A 20,857-nucleotide genomic window follows, 5' to 3' on the forward strand; every position below is an offset into this window, starting at 1 on the left:
CTGTGTAAGCCAAAACAAATGCACAATACATCTAAGGTTTTAGGGAAGATTTTCTGCCACACAAAGAGGCTATAATATTTATGCACTATAATTCATAAATGTATGAATACGTATTGCACACCTTATTCCTGTAAGCCCCACATTGAAGTTTGCTGTAAGGCAGCGCTCTCCACTGTCCATGGTAATTATGACTGGAGTAGTATTAGTAGGAGGCTTACCCCGTTGGTTGTAACCCAAACAAAAAAGTTTTTTCTAATCTTAAAGGGTAAGGGTTTCAACCTGGACCCTATTTTCCAATGAGTTTGTGTCTAAGCGATTGACAGGATCAACAATCTTTGACAGTGGTCCAGTAATAAGCAATATCGCTGCAGTCAGCAGTGGTTAAACAAGTGAATTCGGAAATTGTCCAGCTTGTTCACATTCACAAAAGTACTTGTTCTGCCACTGACAGGCTCAGATTAATATTATATTGTCTGACATTATGGAAAGGATCCGTTCAGAGATAGACCTTTAAAACCTCTTTGAGATCTTTCTGTTAAACGAGAAGTTGTTAGCGCTAAACCCACCAGACTCAACTTAAAAAAACATTACTTTTAGCGTGTATAGAGCCAACTTCTTCAGTGTAAAGAAGAACAAGAAGTCCTGGAAGTGACTGCATGGTTCCCCCAACCGAGCCCTGATCTCAACATCATGGAGTGTATCTGAGATTACATGAAGAGACAGAAAAATTTGAGGAAGCCTACACACAGAAGATCTCTGGTTAGTTCTCCAGGGTGTTTGGAACAACCTACCAGCCGAGTTCCTTCAGAAACTGGATGCAAGTGTACCTAGAAGAATTGATGCTGTGTTGAAGGCAAAGGGTGGTCCCACCCAAAAACGATCGACTATTAAAAATCTTGGTGTTATTTTTGACACTTCATTTACTTTTGGTAAACGAATCAGTGCAGTTGTCAAGACCAGTTTCTTCCAGTTAGGACTTCTAGCTAAAATAAAGGCCTATCTTCCTTCCAAAGACCATGAAAAAGTCATCCATGCTTTTATCAGTACTCGGCTGAATTATTGTAATTCTAATGTATGTGTATACATCAGAAATCTTTTAATCGCCTCCAGTTAGTCCAAAACGCAGCTGCTTGCCTTTTGACAAAAACAAAAAAAGTGAACACATTACACCAGTCTTGGCCTCCCTCCACTGGCTACCTGTCTGTTATAGGATAGATTTTTAGATTTTATTGTTTGATTTTAAGGCCTTAAATGGTCTGGCGCCACCTTATCTGGCTGATCTTTTATGCCACCACGCTCCAGTCAGAACGCTGAGGTCAACAAATAAGCTGCTCTTGGATGTCCCAAGATCAAAGCTAAAAAATAAGGACAATAGAGCCTTTGCAGTGGGTGCCCCCACCCTATGGAACAACCTCATGCGTATTAAAGCTGCACAGACCCTACAAATATTTAAATTGCTGCTTCAGACGCACCTTTTTGCTGTAGCTTTTAACCCTCATTAACCTGGATTCAGATGTTTTAAAGTTTTGTTGTTTGTCTCCCTGTGATTCACTCTGGTTGTGGTCATTTTTTACACATGTTATTTATGTATTTGACATCGACCCTGTTCAGCACTTTGGTCAACTGTTGTTGTTTTTAAATGTGCGATAGACATAGAATTGACATTGACATTGACATTGACATCAACTTTTGATTTGATTTAGATTCCTCTTCTGTTCATTCACTGCATTTTGTTATTTGATGAAAATAAACTATTAACACTTTTGTTTTTGAAAGCATTCCTACTTTACAGCAGTTTTACAGTTTTCATACATGCCTAAAACGTTTGCACAGTACTTTATGCATACTGTATATACACATATGTACACATGCATAATATATTTGTGTATAATTGTGTGTATGTATATTTAAAAAAAACTTAAACATATTTTATATGTTGCAACTTTACAATAACCATCCATCCATTATAATTTAATTGTTTGAACAGTTAAATGACAATTAACTAAAGGTAAAATAACTATCAATTTACCATCTACTAATAGTGGTTATTATTAAGTGTTACCGGATCTTGCTTAGACACAAACACATAGGAAAATATAATCAGGTGGACAAAAACTGTCATTTTGGTTCGTAAATGTAACTCGTAAGATATTTTAATCCCCTTTAGCTGCCACCTAGTTGTAGAGATCAGGAATTATGTGATATTAAATAAACCGCCAATGAGTAATTCACGAATTGGAAGACTATAAATGAATATATTGTATATATTGGTCTCTGGAGATTATATACCATATATCATATTAATAACTGGTTCATAAATATCTGTCAATCGATCATATTGATCGCATTGTTTTGTTTTTTTACTAATAACTTAAACATGAGTTTAAGTTAGTTTTTGTGTACTGTATTGTAAAGTGACACATAATACTGAATATGTACTCACTAACTAACATAATTAATAAGGCTTTGTGTAAGCAGGTCGAGTGAGACAATTTTGTTTCTACATGTTTTAGCAGTACTCTTATTTTTACTAGTTTTGTTTGTGCAGTTATTTTTCATTTTGCATGGGTTGTTTTATTGTGGGGGCTTTTGCATGCTTTTCTTTTGTGTGGGTTTTGTACAGAGACGTTCCACCCATGATGCCAATTAGCACTAATGTGACTCAACTGGAAAGGAAAACTGACAATCTAAAAAGGAGCGTGCAACTGAGAGACAGGGGAACTGACTCAGCACAACAGAGGACAGTGGAGTGAAAGGGGACAGATTGTGGCATGAAGGGACGATGGGACTGGGGAGCAAAGCCGCCCGCGGTTTAGATTAGTGTGACGGAATACTTTGTCTAATGTGTGAGCCTACCTCCCAGGGTGTACCTCTGGGCACACCGTGATGGAGTCCACGGGGAAAGGGCAGAGTGATGCTTGGTATGGACACACCCTAGAGACCACCGGCTGTGCAACACTCCCTAAACCGTCCCCTCTCGGGCCAGCGGCAGTCATCTAGTGTGCGTGTGACCGAGAGAACAGAGAAAAACAAGGAGCCGCTTATCCAAATAAATGCCTGTTAAGTTTTTACAAACCTTTGTGAGTGTGTTTGGGGCTCTGGTCACACCTGACATTAAAAACCTGGCTTACAATGTGTTTACCCTATTTTTTTTTCTTGGGTTGATCTTAAAGACATCCTAGGCCTCCACAAAAACCTCGGAGGTGTTGTCGGCTAAAAAGTATTTTTATTTTTAGCTACAAAATGCCCCTTTACCCCTCCAGTTACATATATTACCTCTAACTGCACATAACAAAAGCAGTTCATCTGGCTGAAATTCTGCTCAACTTTAAAACAAGTAGGGGGACACCAATTCACGGCTAAAATGTGGCTTAATACTGACAGTGTTTGCCCAGCTTTAACTTCCTACAAAGTCCACTGAAATAACTATGTAAGGACAAACTTATAATGGGGTAAAATAGAGACAAATGTCTGAGATTTGAGTTACCTTAGTTTTGTTGAGTTTCTAAGCAGTTGTTCATGTCAAGGAATTTCTTTGTGATGTAAGGTTAATATGAATTAATTATTTCTTTATTCGTTATTCTTTACTCTCCAAAGTATTATTAATATCAATTTTTGAATGATCAGCCTGCCGTGCACTAACTAATGGTAACTTGGTGAGGAATTGATATATATATGAATCAATTGCAATCAAATCAAGGCCTATTTTTCAACCTCAACAACACATGAAGACTCCACATTCAACAGTGGCAATGTAAGGCAGGGTTCCAGCTTTTTAAAATGGTAATCTATCCCCCAAACCCCTCCTGTCCTGTCAGCAACAGCCCCTCTCCAGAATGGATAGCCTTCATTTTTGGTGGCCAAGCATAAATATCACTAGTGGCTACCATGCTGTTTCAACAGTGTTGAGGAGGCTTTTTAAAGGGGGTTTTAATTTCACAGTACATTAAGTCTTTTACAATACAGGGCTTTTGGCAAACAGTTTGTGAAATGCCCCCCTCTGTATACTATCATGAGATGACAATAAGAAAGCTCACATGAAATAAAATGACAGAACCTTTTACCATCTGTGTATGCAATGTATCTGGTTACATATTTGTGTCTTTCTCATTTGATACATCATTGGTTCAAGATCTGACAAGGGGGCAAGTTTGCTTTTATTGTACTAACAATGTTCAGTGTTTGCAAGCAGATTCTCAGTACACTCACATACACACTTCTTATACACTCATCCATCTATCCATCCATCCATCCATCCATCCCTACTCTGCTCTCCCTCTCCTCTCTTGTGAATGGTGAGTGAAGGTTGCAGTTGAGAATGTCGGAAGACATTCTCAGTGTGTTCTTGAAGAAACCCTCTTTACCTGTTCTACTCTTGACCTTCCCCTGAGGCTCTCATGCAGTCCAGCCTCCTATTGACTGAAGCACTGCCATCAAGGACTCCCATCCATTTTAAAATGCCCTCCTTTTCATTTATAGCATCCTCTGCTTCTTTTTGATGGAACAAAGCTGTTTTTAAAACGATTTTTGCACTCAGATCTAAAAAAAGTTTGTGTGTCTGTGTGTGTGTGTGTGTGTGTGTGCTATTGTTGGTTCAGTGTGGGAGCGCAGTGTGGGTTAATCAGAAGGCTAAAGGGCCAAAGATGACATTGACACATCCCTTCACAGCTAAGCTACTTTAAAGTCACATTGATCATTCACACAAACGCACACACAGTCCCCAATGTTCCTATCAGGCAAACACACCAATGTAAAAATGCACATACTTGTAAATAGAAGAAACACACACACACATTTAGTAAATACACACCAAGGACCAGGTCCAAGCTGTGACTCTGGTCTCAGACGTGGGTCAATACAGGTGTCCACAACAGCACTGCAGACTCAGCAGTGCCTCTAGGCTCATTCGCACTACTCTATCACCTTCACACAAACTCGCGCACACAGACATACACCTGCACCTGACCACTACCTAGTCAGCGTGTGTGTGTGTATGTGTGTGTTTAATTCAGTAGTAAACTGGAGACCCCCCAGGGGCTCAACATCGCTGAGGCCTCTGCATGACCCAACATGAAGAATGAGACAGACTTTGACCGATACGGCTATGACAAGATGAGAGTGATACAGTACATCATTGTTTTAAAGCACTTTTATGTCAAAATATGCAATAACTGTAAATCATTTAATGTAAATGTTATTAAAAACAGTTGAAACTGAATTCCAACCACACAACTGTAATACAGAAATAAGTCAAAAACAATGACAATGGTCAGTGGTCCTATATACAGGGACACTGAAGTAAACACACTTTGTTTGGCAGCAGTCTGCAATCCAATGAAAGGAATTAAAAAAAAAGAAAAATGAAACTAAACCAAGATTCTTCCATTTCATTGGGACATCAATGGGACATGAAAATAAAAGTGTGGTGTGTGTGTGTGTGTGTGTGTGTGTGTATACAAATATATATTCAGCTCTGGAAAAAATAAGAGACCACTCTTTTATTTGTCTTAAATCAGTATCTCTACATGTATGGCAGCCCTTCCATTCCAGTGGCTGTTAAAGTACAACACAGACACACCTCATTCTACTTAATGAGGTGCTGATTAAGTGATTACCTGAGCCAAATCTTATTTCACAAGGAGAAGTATAAAAGCCACTACTGTGGTCGTCACTATCCTCTTGCAATAGGGCCTGCTGGATGGCAAAAACAGGGCTACTAGTACCACACAGGTAATCTAAACAAAAAAAGGAACAATTGATAATGCCAAAATATTTAAAGAGAAAAGTTTTGAGTGAGGAAAAGAAGGGTTCAATTCTGGCTTTACTGGCAGAAGGGTACAGTGAGCGTCAGGTTTCCTCCATCGTTAACATTTCAAAGACGGCAGTTCATAAGAACAAGGTCAAGCAACAGACATTGGGGACAACAAAGCTACAGACTGGAAGAACTCATTCGCATGTCACTCCAAAACCGTACGATGACATCAAGTGATTTACAAAACGATTGGCAAACAGCAACTAGGCTGAAGTGCACAGCTAGGACTGTGCAAAACAGGCTCCTAGAAGCAGGACTGAAGTCGTGCAAAGCCAGAAAAAAGCCCATCATCAATGAGAAGCAAAGACAAGCCAGGCTAAAGTTTGCAAAAGACCATAAGGATTCGACATGGAGGACTGGAGTAAGGTCATCTTCTCTGATAAGTCCAATTTTCAGCTTTGCCCAACACCTGGTCGTCTAATGGTTAGATGGAGACCTGGAGAGGCCTACAAGCCACAGTGTCTGGCCCCCACTTTTAAATTTGGTGAAGGATCAGTGATGATCCGGGGGTGCTTCTGTAACGCTGGAATTTGGCAGATTTGTCTTTGTGAAGGACGAAAGAATCAAGCATTGTATAAAGTTATCCTGGAAGAAAACCTGATTCCCTCTGCTCTGACAATGTTCCCCAACTCTGAGGATTGGTTTTTCCAGCAGGACAACGCTCCATGCCACACAGCCAGGTCAATCAAGGTCTGGATGGAGGACCACCAGATCAAGACCTTGTCATGGCCAGCCCAATCTTCAGACCTCAACCCCATTGAAAACCTCTAGAATTTGATCAAGAGGAAGATTGATGGTCACAAGCCATCCAATAACGCTGAGCTGCTTCAATTTTTGTGCCAGGAGTGGCATAACTTCACCCAACATCAAACTTCATCCAACATCAATGTGAAAGACTGGTGGAGAGCATGCCAAGACGCATGAAAGCTGTAATTAAAAATCAAGGTTAAGCCAACAAGTATTGATATAAATAAATAGTAAATAGTAAATAGTATAAATAGTAAAAACCAGAAAAACTGATAATTAATGCAGTGTTCTCATAGTCTTGTCCAGAGCTGTATATAGTACAGGCCAAAAGTTTGAACAGACCTTCTCATTCAATGCGTTTCCTTTAATTTCATGAGTATTTACATAGTAGATTATCACTGAAGGCAGCAAAACTATGAATGAACACATGTGGAATTATGTACTTAACAAAAAAAATAGGAAATTTGTTTGCCTTCACTCTGCGGTCCAGCTCACCCCAAACCATCTTGACTTGGTTCAGGTCCGGTGACTTTGGAGGCGCAGTACTCCATCACTCTCCTTCTTGGTCAAAAAGCCCTTACATAGCCTGGAGGTGTGTTTGAGGTCATTGTCCTGTTGAAAAATAAATGTTGGTCCACTAAAGGCAAACCGGATGGGATATTGCATGTAGCTGTAGGATGCTGTGGTAGCCTTGCTGGCTCAGTATGTCTTCAATTTGGACAAATCCCCAACAGTGTCACCAGCAAAGCACCTCCACACCATCACAACTCCTCCTCCATGCTTTACAGTAGGAACCAGGCATCTAGAATCCATCCGGTCACCTTTTCTCCGTCACACAAAGACACGGCGGTTGGAACCAAAGATCTCAAACTTGGACTCATCAGACCAAAGCCCAGATTTCCACTGGTCTAATGTCTGTTCCTTGTGTTTCTTGGCCCAAATAAATCTCTTCTGCTTGTTGCCTCTCCTTAGCAGTGGTTACCTAGCTGCTATATGGGGCGGCTGTGGCTCAGTGGTAGAGCGGTTGCCTGCCAATCAGAAGGGTTGGTGGTTCGATTCCCGTCATTGTCGAAGTGTCCTTGGGCAAGACACTGAACCCTGAGTTGCCCCCAGTGCTGCACATCAGAGTGTGAATGTGTGTGAATGTTTATCTGATGAGCAGGTGGCACCTTGTACGGCAGCCCCGGCCACAGTGTATGAATGTCTGTGAATGGTGAATGTTTCCTGTAGATGTAAAAGCGCTTTTAGCAGTTGTTAAGACTGGAAAAGCGCTAGATAAATACAGCACATTTACATATTTGACCACAAAGGCCTGATTGGCGCAGTCTCCTCTTAACAGTTTTTCTAGAGATGTGTCTGCTAACAGAACTCTGTGGGGTATTCATCTGGTCTCTAATCAGGGCGGCTGTGGCTCAGTGGTAGAGCGGTTGCCTGCTAAGTGGAAGGTTGGTGGATAAATCCCTGGCCCTGTAGACCCATGTTGAAATGTCCTTGGGCAAGACACTGAACCCTCAGTTACCCCTGATGCCGTGCCATTGGAGTGTAAGTGATGAGCAGGTGGCAGCTTGTACGGCAGCCTTGGCTACAGTTTATGAATGTGTGTGAATGGTAAATGGTTCCTGTATGACGTAAAAGCGCTTTGAGTAGTTGTTAAGACAAGAAAGGAGCTATGTAAATACAATACATTTAATCTGAGCTGCTGTTAATTTGTGATTTCGTAGGCTGGTGATTTGGATAAACTTATCCTCAGCAGCTGGGGGCAATCCTCATGTGAGCCAGTTTTGTTGTAGCACTTGATGGTTTTTGCAACTGCACTTGGGAACACATTCAAACTTTTTTGTTAAGTACACAATTCCACATGTGTTCATTCATTCAGCTGCCCAGCTCCATTGTCAGAGTGTCTCGCAAAATTTAAATTCAAGTTGTTCTCTCGCAAGAACTCTTGATTTCCAGGGTAAGAGTCACACAACACCACCAACACCATCGCTGCCTACAAATATAGTATCAATTGAGAAAGAAGTAATGCACCTCACACATCCATACATTCAGTCATACATGCTCATGTACAACACTGTAGATCCATCCAGGAGCACTGCCACCTTGTCATCACTGTGTTCCATGCACATAAACACTGTATCATATGTTTGGCTTTACTGTTACAGAATCAACCATTGTGAAGATGGTAACCCCTGATTTCCACCAACTGCTGCTGAACTACTACAAAGAACTGCTACCAACTACTATTTCTTTCTATTTTTGTTATCTCCACTCTTCATTCTAACCCCAACCGGTCGTCAGACACCGCCTACCATGAGCCTGGGTCTGTCCGAGGTTTCTGCCTTAAAGGAAGTTTTTCCTCGCCACTGTTGCACTGTTGCTTGCTCTGGAGGAGACTACTAGAACTGTTGGGTCCTTGTAAATTATGGAGTGTGGTCTATCTGTAAAGTGTCTTGAGATAACTCTTGTTATGAATTGATACTATAAATAAAATTGAATTGAATTGAATTGAATTGCTGCGGATCCGCTCTGGAGCGGCGGTGGAGTCACTTGGTTTCCATTAAAGTCAATGTGTGTATTTCCACTGACTGCAGAACGGCTGCATCCCGACTCCATACCAGCTCCGCAGATCCCCAGCACTTTTGGAAATTCTCTTCTGAATGCGTCTGTCCCTGGCACATATCAAATCCAACTGATGCCCATTGAGCTTTCGGCGGATCATATTTCACTGCACTATGCCTTGAAAATGTCTTTATGGGCGGAGTTAGGCCTGAAGTCAACAGGTCAGAGGTTTTGTAATGTACATTTTTGACCGTTGTCAAGTGCAAAAACAAAACATTTACTGGTTTCAGTGTCTCCATTATGAGGAATTTCTGAATATCAAAGACAACTGAATATCATTGGGTCAGTATCATTACAATAAGCATTACTTGCCATTCTATATTTCATTGGATCTTTTGGTTTGAAAGAAATATCTTATGCTACTAAATATTCCAAAGCACTGTCCACCATCACTCCGTCAGTTCATTGAGTTATTAGGGGATTTGGAGGTGTTTGGACTTCAGCAGCTTCAGCCACATTGGTGATTGGTTCCTTTGCTTTGAGTAGTCTAGGAAAGCGCTATATATTTGAGCAATAGATAAACATGTGCACACAGAAAACTCTCATTAGTTTAAATATAAATGTTAATATTCCTTATCTGGGTCATCCTGATATTGAGGGTTTCAGCATCAATCTTAGAGGACTAAGAGGGAGTCTTTGTAAATACAGAACATTGAGAAGCCACCCACCTCAGTTTAAAATAAAGATATTTACATGGCAAAGCATCAAATCTTGTTTGAAGCAGAACACGAAGAATTTGAAGGCAGTGACTGTATGCCTCTCTGCCGCTCCAGAGCCCTTAGAGGGCCTTCTGCTTCAAAAAAATCCAGAGCAGCTTTTCAATGGCGGCCCAGTTTAAACCCCATGTCAATAGTAGAATGTGTTGCCTTTTCTATGATGATGTGCTTGTGAATAATTAAGATAAACCTGCCAGTAAAAGCAGAGGCAAGCACTGTTGTGGCAAGACACATCGGTTTTTGGCTTTATTAATTATACATCCACCGTGCCATAACACAGATGAAGGAGATAAAGATCCATTGCTTGAAATGTCTACCGTATTGGGATAGGAGCATCTAGTGTGTCATTCAAGCAGAAGACAAGGCTAAAAGCTGCAGCCCAGCTGCAGGATTTATTTTTTGGTTTATTGATCAGAGTAAAAAAACAGCAGCCGTGTGTTTTGTGTATCATTTAAGTCTTGTGTGGTCTCTGTTGGCATTTGGGGAGGCTTGGTGCCTGCAGCTACATTTGAGCCCAAGTCAAGCTGCTGCTTCAGTTCCATTAGCTGAGCAGAGGAGTCACAGAAACACAGTGCCACAAACAATTAGCCTGACACATCCTGGGCCAGTCTAGTCCTTCACATTGGCTTTGTGTTAATGCTGACTAAATCTGAAGCTTGGTACTTATTGACACTAATTCATGCTTTTGGGAAAGCTCTGACCTGACCCAAGAAATACCACCTGAATCTTTAGGGCCAAAGGCAGGAGGTTAATTCTTCATGATGTGTTGGATGTCTATCTTTCTCTTTGGCATGGCATCCTCAATTATTTTATGTAGAACACATCTCTCAACAGTTCACACCATCTGGTTTGATCATGTTAATGACAGTGTTTTTGAACTGTTAAGAATTGTTTATTCATGAATATAAAATAATTACAAGCACTTGGGGATTGTACCTTTCAGTGCCAAAATGAAGACAGTCAGTGTGCACTAATAGTAACAAGCTTGTTGTTAAGAAATACTACATACACAGTTAGAATCAGTTCAAGTGCTGTTCTGACTATAGCAGTGGGTCAGTAAAATCTGTGTCTCTTCACATAACTCCTCCTGACTGTTACACAGCCAAAACTGGTCTTACAGCATTTATCTCATCACATCTCAATATTCTTGGACATTGCTGTACAATAATGACTTGTGTTGCAATCATTTTTCAGCTACACGTGCAAAGGTGTTATTTATTCACTTCTGATGCTTACTGTATATTCACAATATACTTATTTATGTTTGTCCAGTATGAAAGTGCCCATACTATGAAAACAATCACTTTTTCTGGGATTTGGGGTGTTATTTTGTGTCTCTGGTGCTTCCACACACATAAAAACTTGAAAACAAAACATCGATGAAGTTTTGAGTGAGATCCAGTTTCTGAATGTGCTTTGCCTTCAGTCTACGGGTGAGCTGTTGAAAATCTGCAGGTGGCTAACCTTAGCACACGCCAGCGCTAGCATGCTAGGTCATTTGTAGTGGCAAAACACTGCTACAACACACACTAGTTGACCACAATCTCCAAAAGAACTACTTCCTGTCCCTGTTCTACAGGTATTCAACAAGTGGCCCTCGTCTAGAAGTGGTCGCCCAGCCAATCCTGCATTGGACTGACCAAAGTTGGAGAGAGAGTTATCTAGCTGATTTGCTATTTACAATAAAGTAGTATAGAAGTGAGATGTCTTACTCTGTAGCTAAAACAGAGACGTTTTTTTTAGGAAACCATGTAAACCTATTCTGGTACAACCTCAAAATAAAATTTGGAACCTGAACATTTGCATAATATGGGCGCTTTAATGTTGACACTGCACCACAATAGAATGTGAAACAATCCTTTTAACTTAATCTTATTTGTAACCTAATCTTACTTATTTCTACTTAACATTTTTATTTACTTACTACTGCAGCTATGCTACTTTATACACCTATTGACTCTTATTTAACCTATGAAATTGACTGTGAGCAACTGCAGCTAAACTGCATTTCAGATCAATAACATATTCTGATGATTCTGACATATAATTTACTGGAAATTGTTGGTACTTGGTGTTACAGGTATTTTGCTTGGGGATAGTTACTGACACTATGCACTGTGTTCACCACAGTGACGGCCTGTGTGAAGAAATTGTTCTTGTGTCTCGTTGTTTTGGCGGAAACTGTTCTGTAACACCTATCAGAGGGGAGAAGCTGAAACAGGTGGTCTCCAGGGGGAAATGGATCAGTACTGATCTACTGGATGGATGGGCAGGTTGGCAACAATGATTTTTTGTCTGTGACATCCCTATTCTCTCACCTGATGGCTCTTTTCCACCTCACCACATTACACTGATTCCTAACAACTGTTAAAATACTCATTGCACAGCTGTTTTCTTCTTTGCATGTATTTTGGGTGTAACTCATCCTGAATTTCCGTAAGGGGATGAATAAAGTTTCTTTCTTTCTATCAAACCTTTTACATATTTGAGCTTAGGGCTGAGGAGGTGAGCCTGTGTTGCTAAAACATCAAACAAAAACACATGCCCCAAAAGCATAGGCCAGTCTAAGGCTACACTTGTGTAAAGACATACTGTACAAGATTAAGTATACACAGGACTTTGTCTTCCCGTCTTCAAGCACTTACACATTTTCTGATGGCCAGTGAAAAAACTCAAAACACCATTTTAGGTTAATTGATTTTCTCTTATTGTTGTTCCAAGGCACAATGTTCAACATAATTAACTAGAGACTGGAAAAGCATTTACTGTATCAGGATATTTCCCAGGGGCAAAACTGAGGTTACATTTTTGCAATTTATGCAAATTTGCAATTTGTTTTTTTAATGATAAATAACATTTTTAAAAATTTGCAATTTGTTTTTTTAATGATAAGTAACAAACAAAAAAGGAAATATCGCTTTAAAGATCTTTAAAGAAAACTAATTTACACATGCCACAGTTATTCATGTATTTAATCTTTTTTCATACAATTGAAGGCCAGTATTAACCTTAAAAACATCTCTTACCAAATCTTAGCTTTGTCAGAACATCCTCAGTATGTAAGTGTTGCATATAGCCTGCTTAGTGCATATGCATCTGATCCCGCACGCAAATTTACGAACCCTACTATGGTTTATGGGGGGAAATTGTTGTAATCTTGGTGTGTTTCTTACTTTCTCTGTCCGTCCGTTAGTCCCTCCCTCCCTCTGTTTTCCTGATCACTTGTATTGCTGTGAGAAGTCAAGACAGCTAAAATATCCAGCTGCTCTGTGGTCTTCCTGAATGTGATTAACCAGTCTGGCTTGACACATACGCTCGCGTTGTGTGCAAGAAATCAAGTAGACGACAAAACGGACGCTCATGGGTGCCGAAATATCAATAGCTCCATGCCCGGTGGGTTTTCGCTGGTAAGATCCAGAAGATCCAGGTCTAATAGGACCCCTCTAATTAAGCTCAATATTTAAATGGTCTCTGATTAAAGGGGGGGGGGGGGGGTATATACACACACACAAACCTTTGTCTCTGTAAGTATGTCTCCACAGACAGGCAAGCAGCAGACAACCTCCATAAACACCAAACACTCCTCTCGTTTCACTCCCAGAGCGTTGTGACTCTTTCTCTATGTATCTTTGGCTAAGTCTTTCTTTGTCTTACCTCAGTCTCTCCCTCCCACACACGTATTTAATCTTACTTACACTATCAGGGCTGAAAATAAAGAAGTGAAAGAAAGAAATAGTAAACTGTTCTTCCCCTCCTTCCCCTTTTCTTTATTGCCTGTTGTCCTCTCTGACTCCTCAACAATGAACTAAACATCAGGACGGAAACTGCACTTTTGCTGCTAACGGGACATTGGACCCACTTTTTATGTGCAGAGAGAGATTTCATGGAAGAAAAAAATTATAAATTAAAATGATGATGGGAAGAGGAGGAGGTCATTTCTGGTACCATGGATTGAATTCAGTATTCAGTTGTCATGTATCCTGTGAAATATCTGGGTATAGCTTACAGTTGGTGTATCTCTTTCTAGCTAGCTTGCAGCTAACATCTCTACAGTCTGTTTGAGGAAAGTTTTCTCAACTTAAGTCATAAATTAAAGTATTTGGACTTTTCATCTGAGACTATTATCAGGCCTAAGTCCTTGGGAATGCCCATTTTGAGAAAACATGTATGTCTACATCCAATTGAATGATAATCCATCCAATAGTTACTCTGGACAAAAGTGGACCAACCATTGTTGGTCCACTTTTGTCCAGAGTAACTATTGGATGGATTGGATGGACTTTATACAGACTCACTACTGTGGCTAAAATCAACTGAAAAATATTGAAAACTAAACAGCACAAGTTAGTACTGCCCACTGCCATGGTACAATTGTAACGGCATCAGTCCAGAAGTGATTAAAGAGTCCATTTGCCCTCTAATAAAGCCGTTACACAGAGTAGATGGCATTTAACCCTGGCCATTAACCCTGTGCCAGCAGGCCCAGTGATCTCTCTCACTGATCCCACATTACAATTTACTGTCGTCCTAAATGGCACAATGATACTTAAATGGCAAGCTAACACATGATGATGAAGAGATAGGTTTGGCTTGTAGGGGAGAGAACAGCAAAAGTGTCCCAGTCTTGATTTGGGGTTTATGTAGTTAACTTCAGAATGTTATTGTGAAATGAGACTGGAGTATGAACACCCCAACGGTGCTGAATTATCCACTGGTGGCGATGTTCAACATGGCTTTTAGTGTAATTTCTGTCAATGTGTTTCTACATTTGCCTCCGCCCAATCCTTTGAGTAGAGGTGATCACGTATGTGCCCCAAGTTTCTATCAAAGGAAGATAATACTTGCTGCTGTCCTATTAACCGTGGCCTGAAGCTGAGTGCTGAGATAATTAAACTCATGAGCCTACTCCCTCTTAGCCAACCGAGAGCTTGAGGTCTGCCAGCTTTAACCCTGCTAAACACGTGTGTGTACACACACACACACACACACACACACACACACACACACACACACATAAAGGTGAAGGTCAATTACTGGCAGCCGGTTTCTGTGAAGCACACGTCAGGACTTGCTACCTCTCTCTGGCTGCACTTTGTAGAAGTAGCCTTTCCACCACGTGATGTACAATTTTTCCCAATTGGAATGCAGTTTGCCTGGACCTCCTCTCTCCGAGAGATTTTTCACCAGTCACCTGGCTGAAGTGTGACACCTCTCACGCGTCTATCATGCTGTTTCCTGCGATATGGTAAGCACCTTGCATCCTTTCTGCCCACTTCTGTGGGAAGGTCTGATAGTTGTGTTCCTCAGTCTCTATCTTGGGGCTAATGAGCAGGTCGATTAGTAACCGTGGAGCTCTGCCGTATAAGAGAAAGAATGAGTATCCAGTCCCTTCTTGCCTTGTTGTAAGCAGGCACAATATGAGGCAGATGATCTTTCCATTCACTGTTCTTCTCCTCCTGTAGGGTGCACAGAATTTGAAGAAGCATGCAAAGAAGTATGCATAGTTTGTGAATGAACAATTCCTGCCAGTTGTTGTGGTCTTTGGAACAGGTTATTCTCAAACTCACATCATTGATTTTGATGAAGCTTCTCCCGGTTTACCCAAAACCAGGTATATAGTTTTTAGCTGCGTTTTTTCCTGATTTGTTCCTTGTTGGATACGCCTGGGCAAAGCGCGTCAAGTGGTCGACAATGACAAGGGTGTATTCGTATCCTCCCTTGCTTGGCTCCAGGTGTAGATAGCCATTACAGACTAACTGGTTGTAAAGGATGTCATTGTGGGACATTGGGGCATTTTTGCTTGATGCAAGCACATGTCTTTGTCACGTATCTCTTGCTGCTTGTGGGGCCAAAAAAAACTTTCATGGGTGAGATGGATCATGTTGTCAACAGCCAAATGTCCCATGTTGTCATGCAAACTCTTAAACAGCACAGGTTTCAGAGTATTCCATCTTCCACTTTTAGGTTGATCAACTCATAGAGTAGTCTCCTTGTCTCTCTACCCATGGATCTTTTCTCTTTTTCTTTGGTAGTCCATTCATTGAGTTTCAAGGACACAAAAATCTTTGATCGCTGGATCTTCATGTTGTGCTAGAAGAACTATCTGTTGACATTTTCATCTTCACAGTTGTCCCCCACCCAGGGGAAATTGCTGTCATTGTTCCCTTGCCCCAATGCAGACACCTTCTCTGGGGACACTGTCTTCATATGCTCATCCATTTATTGTTGAAGCTCCACTGGGCACCTGGACAGCATATCAGCATCTGTGTTCATTTCCCCAGGCCCATACTTGATGTCAAAGTAGAAGTAATCTAACTTAGCCACCCACCTGTGTCCCACAGCATTTAACCTTGCGATACTCAGGACATACAGGTGTGTCAACGAATTATCTGTAAAGAAAAAGGCAGAATACAGATAATCCTAGAATTTGTCTGCCCATTTGAGTGCCAGGAACTCAAGTTTATCTTGTGTTTGTTTCCTGGACCCATACCCGATAACACGCAGTGTGTTATCTTGCCGTTGATACAATCCTGCTTCCAGGCCTTCATTTAATGCATCTATATGTAATACAAATGGAAGATCATTGTTGTAGTAAACTGGGATGGGAGGGTTTGTGAGCATCTCAACAAACCTTAATACCACACTCTGGGGACTTGAGCCTCTAGTTTCTGGAATAAAGTCTGATTTGAGACTCTATTCTCTGGACTTGTGACTTGACATGGAGTTGCGGACTGATGAGTCAGGGATATATAAAATCAGATTTGAGCATTCATGAAAAAGGACTCAGATGTTGGATTAAGTGACTGACTCAAAAGGTAATACAAATTTGATATAAGACTTTACACTTTTCCTGTTTTGGGCTCCAAGAGTTTTGGGCTTTCTCTCGCTCTTTCCTTCCAGCCACACATAAGCATTTGGAACATGCAGACCATTTGCATTTGGAAAAAGCAGAGAGATGCGCCCTGGATCATGAAGGTCACCTACATGGAGTTTACATGCAATGCTGAAAAGGTCACCGCTTAATGTTGTCAAATAAAAACGCAGTAAATAAACTCTTTTTGCTATCGTGACAATGGTGTCATTTTTGTTTAATATAGACCCACTTATATAATGCCAGAGTAGAGGAAACTGGGGTCTCCAACTGTGCAGGGTTTCTTCTACTTTAAGGCAATCACACTTTCCTAATCCTTCTGGTTGATCTGGATACCTTCCCCTGACACCATTCATCCAACGTAACAGATTCTTTTCCTAAAAAGTTCACATTTTGTTGGACAGAGCTTGATGCCATTATGTCTCATCTGGCAAAGTACTTGTCTCAGATGGTCCAGGTGTTCATTCAAAGTCTTTGAGTAGCAGAGGACATCATCCAAGTTTGGCACACAGCAATCATCTCTATGGCCTTCTAATACGCACCTCAAAAAGGGCGGGAACCAGCTCCAACCTGTCTTGTAAGCTGCTCTCCACAGCTGGCTCAAATAATATGGTCCTTTTTTTGGCAATGTTCTAGGGCAAAATTTGATCGCACAGATTTGGCATCTTTGCACAGTGATTCCCTGCTTCCTAACTTTAACCACAGGGCTTGCTGGTTCTTCCTGAAACAACATCTCAGAAAGGACTGAAACAAAAAATTTAACAGCGTACGTCTGGACACTCTTCAGTAGTAAGTACCGTAAACTGCTGCAATGTGACTGTTCATCATTTCCCATGATGATCTCCTCAATCACATAAAAATCTAGATATCGGCAAGTAACAAAGCTCCATCTCTCTACCATTAGCACATGTATTGCTACACTATTGCTACTACGCTTTTGATTATTTATCTCCAAATGAACTTTAAATGGTACACTTGTCCCATTGGCAGCTGTGATTTTGAGCAGAATGTCCAACTGTAGGGTTTCAAGGCCATGGATTTTGGCATTTGGTAAGGTTTGTTCCGCCCAAGACTTCCCCACCATGCTAACCTCTGCCCCATTAACACATGAACTTTCACCCCATTTAGGTGACAGCTGAGCATACAAGTACCATCAATCAACTTGGCTACATGTTTCCTCTTTGCTGTAAGTTGTTGTTTGTGTGACGGGTAGCTGGCGGTGTTTTAGTCTTAGGGTAGTAGAAAACAGTGGGGGCAGCTGTCATTACCTTGTGCGACAAACTTCTGGCACCTAAATTTCTGACTTGGCTGACTGTTTTGTGTGTGATGGAGTGACACGAGTATGTTCTGGTGCTACACTCACTGTTGGTGTAAGAGCTTTATCGAGACTCCTGGCCAAAGATGAGACTTGTTCTGTTGTTATGTATAGCAGTGCGATTAGCTTATGCTTCTGCCTGCATCTTACTGTTTTTTGTTTGTGTTGTCCTAAATGGTTTTGTCTCTCTTTGTCCTTCCTAACTGACCTGGAACATTTCTGGAATGAAGTCATGAATAAAGTCAACACTCCCTGCACTAGTTACTGTCATACTGGAACCCCAAACTGTCTTGAGAAACAAACAGTATCCGCTGTTTCAACCCCTTATTAGCAAATACATAAACTATTGTGGGCTTTCTTTGTCAAATTGTTTTGCATCGCTCAGCTCTTAAAACCACTCTGTACTGCTTTTATCTCTAAGGCTTGCCCTGGTTCAGTCACCAACATGCCCCCCCCCCCCCCCAAAATTGTTGCCTCCCTAACCTGGCGGTCAGGGTGGCAGAATGTAGTTAGACCTGCCTGTGCTGTGATAAAGAATAGAAGAGACACACACAGCAAGAGGATTTATTCTTCCTCTGTGCATGCCAGTAGTAGTATTCTCTATCGCCCAAGTGCATTGCGCCACCTAGGGGTTAGAATATGAACAACTAATATTGAACTAGTTTTAGAAGTCAATTAAAAATGAATAAAGAATAATACAAAATAAGGGGTGTTTGTTGTTCTCTTGTTTTAATTCTGTGACTTAGTTAGCTGTTTTTACCCCTTTTCAAGAGCAAGCAATCAGCAACAACTCTGACAAATGAGAACTCAGCGGGTCCGTTGCTAGCTAACAGTAAAGTTACGTAGTTCACTGACTTTTTGTAGTTTAACTCAAAAAAATATATGTCTCATGTACTCTATGCTGACCTAGGGAAAGGGATGCCTCCTTGGTCTCTTTGGTCTTTTTGGCAAAGAAGTATGTGCTCTACAGCTAACAATATAATTGGTGTCCATAGGGAGTGTTTGTAACCAGTACCCAGGTAATATGGCAAGACTGTTATCCCATTAGTTATGACATAAGGTCGAATCTATCGCATCTACTTCATTAGTCATATTTCTGTCTGAAGCTCTCACATGTTCAGCAATAATCACAACAATATATATTTACATAAGCACCTATTCTAATAAGATTGCAAATTAGGATTATTAATCCATTAATTAGTTAAAACGTCTATGTCACAGCCTGTGATTGTCTTTACATATCACATGGCAGGATTAATATGATTTGGAATTATAAGAGATTATAAAATACCATCCATCCAGTTTATCTGACAGAACCTGTGTCTGGTGGCCTTGCTCTCCACTCTGGTTCTATATTTCTTTTTTGTTTCCTGATGAAACCAAAGGCAGGTGAGACTTAGTGAGGAAAATACAGTTTGGCACTAAGCTGTCTTTATCTGTTTAAAACCACTGAGCTGTTCCTTGTGAAATCTGTACATGTTAAGCCGATAAGTGCAGCAAAACAATAAACAACATCATCTTGGTGTTAGCTAGGGATCCTTCCTTTCATCTGACTGGAGATTAGGTTCATTTGCTCAACTCGTGGCGCCTCAGTTACCGAGATTAAAACCACGACAAGGCTTTGTCATCCCCCGACGAATACAACACCAGGCATTACCTTGGAAAAGATTAAGCCGCGATTAAGCAGATCGGATACAATAACACTGCCATCTTGTCAGCTCGAAACAACCCACTGGCTGGCACAGGTTTAAAAATATTAGCTGTATAACAATGGCTGTGATGTACTGCCAAGGAAATGTTAACCTCTTGGGTGTTAGATACTTTGTTATAAGTCCATCCTGGAAGAATTCCCACAAACCGCAGTGAAAAGTTTCAACATCACAGAGATCCTTGGAGCCAAAAGAGGAGTTCGACTGTAGAAATAAAATATCTTCAAACCTGGTAAGGTATCTTTAACAAGGCTTGGAGAGAAATCATAGGGGGTTTCATAGAATTATTACATACTACATTTGCACAACAACCACTGTGTTGGAATTTGGCTTTTTCTTCCTAAAGTTGTTGAGGAGGTTTGTTCTTCATTTCAAGGTGGAACTAACAGGTATCAAAGGCACTTTGTCATGTGGAGTACCAAAATACAAAATCTCTGCTGTGTATAGATTATTAATGCTGTTGTGTCTTCCCTGAAGCTTTAGGCAGATTGGCGCGGACCTGTAGCTCCCCTATACGCTCTAAATGGATTTCACAGTTCCCCATGGAGATATGAGAGAAACCTAGGCAGAAGCCATGGGGGGGGCACATCCAGAAAATCACAGCTTTGATTGCTGAGAATCCAAATAGCAAATACAGGTACACTTTGAGCGCTGGAGACAAGACTTGAATACAAGTTGGTGAATGTTCAGCTTGTTGACTAGCTTGGAGCGAATATGTTCTCCAGCATGTAAAGATGAAAATGTAAACTCTCCAAGGCACCAAAGAAACAGCCTCAAGAGCTTTTTCAAAGTTTTTTTTTTCCAATCAAAACTTTCCACTCCACAAAAATATATTTACTCTTGAACAGCATTCATTTTTGATTACGCTATCACTTTAGAAATGTGTGAATGACTGTGCTGACTAATGAAATAAAAGGGTGTCTTAAAGCCATCAAGCAAAATCATAAGGCTATCACAGTTCAGTGTCAGCTCTTCACTTTAACACTGTGAGTGTTGAGGGGCAATTCAAGTATTTTAAAATCCTCAATAAGAGGAAGGAGAAAATCACTAAAACATGAAAACCTCAAT

The 20,857-nt window shown here is 40.8% G+C and overlaps 1 protein-coding gene and 1 long non-coding RNA gene across 7 annotated transcripts in view; one reads left to right on the forward strand and one right to left on the reverse strand.

The window, feature by feature from the left end:
• Positions 1-20,857, reverse strand: part of LOC117936761 (RNA binding protein fox-1 homolog 3-like) — a 713,247-nt gene that overhangs the window by 661,722 nt on the left and 30,668 nt on the right. The gene's annotated exons all lie outside the window — the stretch shown is intronic.
• On the forward strand, positions 279-20,566 carry LOC117936783. Its single transcript, XR_004655024.1, has 3 exons — positions 279-380; positions 7,579-7,582; positions 20,555-20,566. It is a non-coding gene; the product is annotated as an uncharacterized LOC117936783 (long non-coding RNA).

The sequence above is a fragment of the Etheostoma cragini genome, chromosome 21 (genome assembly GCF_013103735.1).
Source record: "Etheostoma cragini isolate CJK2018 chromosome 21, CSU_Ecrag_1.0, whole genome shotgun sequence".
NCBI lineage: Eukaryota > Metazoa > Chordata > Actinopteri > Perciformes > Percidae > Etheostoma > Etheostoma cragini.